The sequence below is a fragment of the Felis catus genome, chromosome A1 (genome assembly GCF_018350175.1).
Source record: "Felis catus isolate Fca126 chromosome A1, F.catus_Fca126_mat1.0, whole genome shotgun sequence".
Classification (NCBI taxonomy): Eukaryota; Metazoa; Chordata; class Mammalia; order Carnivora; family Felidae; genus Felis; species Felis catus.
Window position 1 is genome coordinate 35,618,759 of NC_058368.1, and position 7,660 is coordinate 35,626,418.

Sequence of the window (7,660 nt, forward strand, 5' to 3'; positions counted from 1 at the left end):
ATATTAACATGTAAATATTACTCCATCTTAGCACTGGTTATAATTGTCTATTAATACATCTATCTCCCTTCCGGACTCTTATGAAATCATAGATGGGGCATCTGGGTACATAGCCTATGCTGACTACATACTTGCTGCATGAAGGACTGACTTACAATTTCTTTATTAAATCTTCTCACAAAGCTATCCTCACTTCTCATTCCAGCTTGTAAATAGTCTAGGGGAAAGTGTGGGTGTATAAATAGGAGACAGAGTGGATATGGATCAAATTGTCAAATGAATTTGACTCTTTTCATGTACATAAACCCATTTTTGGAGCTGACTATTGAAAAACACAACTGCAACTTCTGAGACGTATTGAGACAAATGTAAGTTGATATAAACACCTTAGCAAACAGATTGACACTATCTTTTTTTTTTAAGACAGAGAGAGAGAGAGAGAGACAGAGAGTAGGGGAGGTGGGCAGAGGAGAGACAAAGAGAATCCTAAGGAAGCTCCACACTTAGCATGGAACTTGATCCCATGACCCTGGAGTTATGACCCTGAGCTGAAATCAAGAGTCTGACATTCAACCAACTGAACCATCCAAAGGCCCCAACATTATCTTTTAAAGTTGAATTTACATCCTATATTCACAATTTGGTAATTCCATTCCTATGGTCTTAAGGAATTCTTGCTCACTACATACATACATACACAAAAGAACATGCGCACAAAAGTCTATTGCAGCTTTCTTTATAACACCAGAGAAATGGTGTTATACCTAAGTGTCAATTGATAAGAGAGTGTGGAAATGATGAAATAGTGACTGAGCAGATATGAACTCAAGCTACATACACAATAAAGGTGAATCTTAGAAACATGTGATGGTTAGTTTTACATATCATCTTGGATAAGCCCTGGTGCCCAACTGTCTGGTCCAAACACTAGTCTAGATGTTGCTGTGAAGTACTTTTTAGATACGATGAAAATTTTTAATCAGTAGACTTTGAGTTAAGCAGATTACCCTTCATAATGTGTGTGAGCCTCATCTATTCAGTAGAAGGCCTTAAGAGCAAAGACTGAGGTTTCTTAAAGAAAGAATTCTGCTTCAACGCTAAAACATAGGAACCCTGCCTGAGTTTCTATTTCCCACCTGCCAGCCTGGCTTATAAATTTTAGACTTGCCAGCCCCTGCTGTCAAATAGTTAATTCCTTAAAATGTATATATTTCTTTTTGTTTTAATTTTTTTTTTACATTTATTTATTTTCGATAGACAGAGAGAGACAGAGCACAAGTGTGGGTGGAGCAGAGAAAGAAGGAGACACAGAATCCGAAGCAGCCTCCAGGCTCCGAGCTGTCAGCACAGAGCCCTACATGGGGCTTGAACTCACAAACCGTGAGATCATGACCTGAACTGAAGTCGGACGCTTAAGCGACTGAGCCAGCCAGGCACCCCTAAATGTATATATTTCTTACTATAAATTAAATATAACATAATATATATATATATATGTTAACATATATATATATAGTATAAATATAACATAATATAAATATAAAATATATGTTTTTACCTTATACCTTATACCTCCTTTTTACCCAATGGAAGATATTATACCTGTATAATAAAACCTATTGGATCTGCCTCTGTGGAGAACCTTAACTAATACAAAACATAAATACCAATAATAAAGCATATAAAACTACATACGGTGGTACTTTAGTGTCATATCTATAGAGCCCAAAAAGAAGGAAGGCTAAACAATATTATGTTTAGTGATGTATACATAGGTAAAAATATATATTTAAAAGAATGGTTACTCCACACATGCATGAATTCACGGTATCTCTGTGCAAGGAGTCAGGGGGAGGAGCATAGACTTTCCTTTTACATGGTGTCGATAATGTTCCAGTTCTTAGGTAGGGTGGTAGGTTTATGAGTATTCATTTTATTATTATACCTTATATTTTTATATGTATATTAAACAGTCTTTTTATGAGACCAATATTCTAGGATTAAAACATTTTTTAATAACAAATCTTATAGGCCCCTATATAAAAGAACATTGTGCTGAGCTCCCTTTGCTGGCTTAGCCACTGTTTTTAACATAAAATATTTCCTCTTGGAAGCCTCTGCCTATTCCTTTTTCTTTAGCAGCACTCTTTCCTCTTTTATCCTTGTCCCACTTGTACTTTTCACAGCTTCTAATCCATTAACCACTCTGACATATGGATTTAAATGCCCTTCTTATTACACTCTGTTGGATTCAAGTTCTCCAGGTCTGATTTTCCCAACTCTGTTTCATAATCGGTAGCTTTTCCTGTAGCCCTTATTTGCTACCCGCTCATCTTGTTGGACTGCCTTTCCCTTACATTCATTCTGCCTAGACTCTGAACTATATCCTGAGAGTACAATATCCCCTGTCGACAACTTGGGCTTTGATTACTTCTCCCCTTAACCTTGTTCTTTTGGTTAAGTAATTCTTCTTGGCCAAAAGTTCACACCTGTTCCCCCAAGTTTCTTTCCTTCAATTCTCTCTTTGACCTTCTCTAATCCGGCTTTTACCCACTTCACTCCATTGAAACACAAAGCTCCCAATTACCTCCTCCTCAGGGGCTAAGCCTCCTGGCCTCTGTGCCAGCCTCAGCCCCCTTGACCTCACAGCTGCCTTTGATCTTGTGAAACACTCTCTCCTTGGGTCAGTTGACAACTCCCACAAGGGCCAAGCAGAATGTGTTCCTTGCCTAGAATGTGGAGGAGTCAGCATGCAGCTGTCTGCCCAGAGCATTTTGCATGCTGCAAAGTAGCTCTCAGCTAAAAGAGGGGAGTCTTGAGATGAGAATTCGTTTTTCATTTAAAAGCTGAATAAAGGATTGATCATGCGGGCTAGAGTAACTTAGGGAAAGAAAAGAGCTGTCGATGATTAGAAAATGCAGACCTTCTTTCAAATAATTTTTCAGGAGTTTAACAAATAGTTGTATAAAGTGAAATTTTTGAAAGAATTTGAATTCCAAAGCTCACTGTAATAATTTGTCTCTGTGTTGTTGTTGTTGTTGTTAATTTTCTAAGCAGCATATTTGGGTTTTAGTTTCATAGCTAAATACATGAGCAGCATATTTGGACTTTTTTATTTGATTGCTTTGTATTCAGATGTAGAAAAGGCTAGAAATAATCTTTTCTTCTCTGAAATCATACTAGAAAAAAATTCCTTTATGGCCTTTATTGAAACTTACCATATATTAAGATGGAATGTATTATTAATAATACAGTTGCATGAATTTGAGTTGATAATGTGCACTTGGATATTCAAGATATTCCCTCCTAAAATATCTCCAAGTTACTCTTGTTGATTTATCTCTATAATTTCATACACTTAAGCTAAACAGGACTCTTTTCTCCCATATGCCTTTACTTTCCCTCCTCCTCATCTTTGCTCCTGAAGCTTTTTGGGTTTTTGTTAATTTGTTGGTTTGTTTTTTCCTGACTTTAAGACCTCCTTGTTCTCTCATTTCCACTGGTCAAAATTTCTCCCATTATTTGACCAGCAGTAATACTTGGCTTATACCCTTTCTGACCTTATTGTGTTTGGTTTATGCATTTGCTATAGTATTTAAACTTTTATTTGGAAATACTTTTGAACTCACAGAAAAGTTTCAAAAATAATGCAGAGCATAATACTCTTGCATGGATATACAAATTTGCCATATTTGTTAAATCTCTTTCTTTCTCTGTATGCATGTGTTGTGTATAGTATTTCCCTCCTGAACTTCCTTAGGATAGGTTGCATTTATCATGCCCCTTCAGCCCTTAACATCTCAATACGTATTTCCTAAGAACAAAGCTATTATTTTATGTAACCATGGTAGAGTATTCAACTTCAGGAAATTTAACACTGATACTATACTTTTTATCTAAAGAGTCCATGTTCCAATCGTGTCTCTTGTGCTCATAAAATCCTTAAAAATTTTTTTGGTGCAGAATCCAGTCTAAGATCACCCATTGCATTTAGATTGCATTTAATCTAAGTCATGTCCTTAGTTGGCACTTTGCACCTAATAAGCATTCTGGAAGTAGTCATGTGAAGAACATGAAAATATCCTGCTCTTCATTATTCTCTTCCCCTATATTTAGTATCCACTGATGATTTTTGCCCAAATCAATCTTTACCATGATAACTGTAAAATGGTGAGTTTCCAATTCTACTGCTCCACCCACATTTATTGTCTGGATAAGACTTTAAAGAAGAGCCCTCAGTCTTACCAATTTTTTTTTTTTTTTTTTTTTTTTTTTTTTTTTTTTTTTTTACTATTTAATCATTATCAATGTAGTCTCATAGATTCCTATTTTATTCACTGGGTTACTGTCCTTATTTATTTTGATGCTTAAAGTTGTCTCTGATTTGGCCAGCAGAAGCCCCTTCAAGCTGGCTTCTGTATGCTTTTGTTACGTCCATGCATTTTCAGATCACTTCCTGAAGTGGTCTTGCAGGATGACACTTACTGGTCTTGCAGGATGATCCAGACTCATCTCACCCTTCTCAGCCCTGTGAACAGCTATTTATTCATTCATCTCACAAGCATTATTTTAGTATCCGCCACGTACCAGGCACTCTTCCAGGCTTCACAGATATGGTGATAAGCAGATCTAGTCATCATCCTTTTCTTAATGGAATTTACAGTTAAGTGGATGATATGGACATTAAAATATTCTTTCCCCATGTCTTACACTCATTCATCCTATCCCAGTGTGGTGAAGTACATGAATTTCTCACAAATCGGATTGCATGCTTACCGAATGAGTCTTAAGTCTTATTTTTCTGGTAATCTCCAAATTTCTCCTTGTCAGAGTCTGGAGCAGGGTGATTCTGCAGGCTTGAAAGAAGAGGCTCTAAGTCTAAGGTTGTCTTCAGCCAGCAGGGAAGGTTTTACAGGAAGCTCTGTCCTGGGACTTGAACCCATGACCCTGAGATTGAGAGTTGTGTGCTCTACCAACTGAGCCATCCAGGCACCCGCATGCTCTTCTTAACTTTCACATCGAAAAGGACATCTTTGACCATCCCACCAAGACCCTCACTCACACTGTTCATTCCTTCAACATTACCTTTACAGTCTGAAACATAGAACCTTGAAGAACATGGCAGGAAGCTTAGATTTTTGTTTAAGGACTCTGGGAAAGAAAGAAAGAAAGAAAGAAAGAAAGAAAGAAAGAAAGAAAGAAAGAAAGAAAGAAAGAAAGAAAGAAAGAAAGAAAGAAAGAAAGAAAGAAAGAAAGAAGAAAGAAAGGAAAGAAAGAAAGAAAGAAAGAAAGAAAAGGAAGGAAGGAAAGAAAGGAAAGAAAGAAAGAAAGAAAGAAAGAAAGAAAGAAAGAAGAAAGAAAGGAAAGAAAGAAAGAAAGAAAGAAAGAAAGAAAGAAAGAAAGAAGGAAGGAAAGAAAGAAAGAAAGAAAGAAAGAAAGAAAGAAAGAAAGAAAGAAAAGGAAGGAAAGAAAGAAAGAAAGAAAAGGAAGGAAAGAAAGAAAGAAAGAAAGAAAGCCATTGTGACATTTAAGGTAACTGATGATAGATATACCTCTCTCTTGAGCTACAAAAAGTAACAACCTAGACAAAAAAAATTAGCCCCTTTACCTCTATAATTTGGAAAGCTTGTTTGAAATCTGAAAACCTCGAAATAAACAAATCATTGCACACAGATTCAAAATAAATAAAATGTCTCATGGTGAGTCTTTAAGCACAACCTCTTGTCTGATTTAGGGATGCAACTTCCTGCTTTGGTCATGCTGTTTTAAAGTATTAGTGTGACTGTTAGTTATACCTCAGGGACTTTTGAGAATGTAATTTACAACATTTAATATAGATGAAATGTGAATGTTTTTCATACCCAGTTGTGCAAAGCTAAATGCATAAGAGCAGCTGACTGAAAAAAGTGTATTTGTGTTAGCAATGCTCAATTCTGAAGACCTTTCCATGACCCTACCACTTTCTCTTATTTATGTAAAAAGTGGTGAGAAGCAGCAACGTGTCCCAGAAGGAGAGGTATCCTGGAGACTTCAAAGCACATATATTGTAGGAAGTTGAGGCCTTGAGAAAAAATATAATCAATTCATCTGAAAATTGGACAGTAAAATAATCAAATTGTGATTGCTTTACTCACCAACAGATAAAAGTATCTATAATCAAGATTGGAGACATTTTTCTCTCTAAAAAAAATAGATATGAAGAAACAATTAGCATAAGCTTCTTTTATTTTTATTTTTTTATTTAAAAATTTTTTAAAAATGTTTTATTTATTTTTGAGACAAAGAGAGAGACAGAGCATGAGCGGGGGAGGGGCAGAGGGAGAGAGTGAGACACAGAATCCGAAGCAGGCTCCAGGCTCTGAGCTGTCAGCACAGAGCCTGACTCGGGGCTTGAACCCACATACCCTGAGATCATGACCTGAGCTGAAGTCGGATGCTTAACTGACTGAGCCACCCAGGTGACCTGGCATAAGCTTCTTTTAAATTACTTTTTTTTTTCTGATGATAAAAGGAACACATTTTTTAAAAAAAATATGAGACGCTGAATTGCAAAAAGAATGAAATAAAGTAAATTTGCTATAGTCTCACTATCCAAGTATACTAATAACTGCTATCATTTCTAAAAAAATTTTAATTTTAGAGTGAGCAGGGAAGAGGGGCAGAGAGAGAGAGAGAGAGAGAGAGAGAGAGAGAGAGAGAGAGAGAGAATATCTTAAGCAGGCTCCAAGCTCAGCACAGAGCCCCACACAGTGATCCCACGACCCTGGGATCCTGACCTGAGCTGAAATCAAGAGTCAGACACTCAACCAACTGAGCCATCCAGGTGCTCCCAACTATTATTATTTTGATGTGACTGAGAGAATTGGGGTGAGACAATAAGGAGAATTCTACATTCTGGCTTTTGTAATCACTTTCTATTCTGAGCATTTCTCCTTGTCCTTAAATAATCTTCAAAATCATGATTTTCAGTGCCTACATTTTATTTCAGCATACACATACACCTCATTTGTTCAACAACTTTCTGGTTTATGGAAATGTAAGTTGTTTGCAATTGTTAGTCATAATGAACAATGTTGTGGATTTCTGGTGTAAAAAATGGCAGATTGACTATTCACACTTTAGCCTTCTGCTTCCCCAAACCCTGCTAAAATTTCAAAAAAGGGGCATTAATCCACAAGGCAAAACAGAGTGAAAAGGAGAACTCAACAAATTATAGATAATATATTCTATGGAAGATTGAAAGAGGACAGAGGAGAGTAACTGGCTTAGAAGACAAAGAGATGACCCAAAGGCTTGTGGGGAAGGTTCCAATGAGAAGCCAACCAACTGACCCCAGAAAATGCTGAGATGCTCAGCCCTTGGAAATATCTTGCTATTTCTTCCCTATAGATGACCTTTCTTAAACATCTCTCCCTGCAATACCCATGCAAGATTGACAACACACTTTGAATTTACACAGTGTTATAAGTCAACTATATTTCAATTTAATTAATAATTGACTGATAATTAGTTTTCTTTCACCCTTTAAAAACATGACACTCTTGTCCTTGACCAAGAATCAATAAGCGCTCAAAGGGCCACTTGCAAAGAGGGATGGGTGGGTCAAGTAGAACTCTTCATCAGAAGAGAGAATATTCTAGTTGATCACTGGTTATTTGGG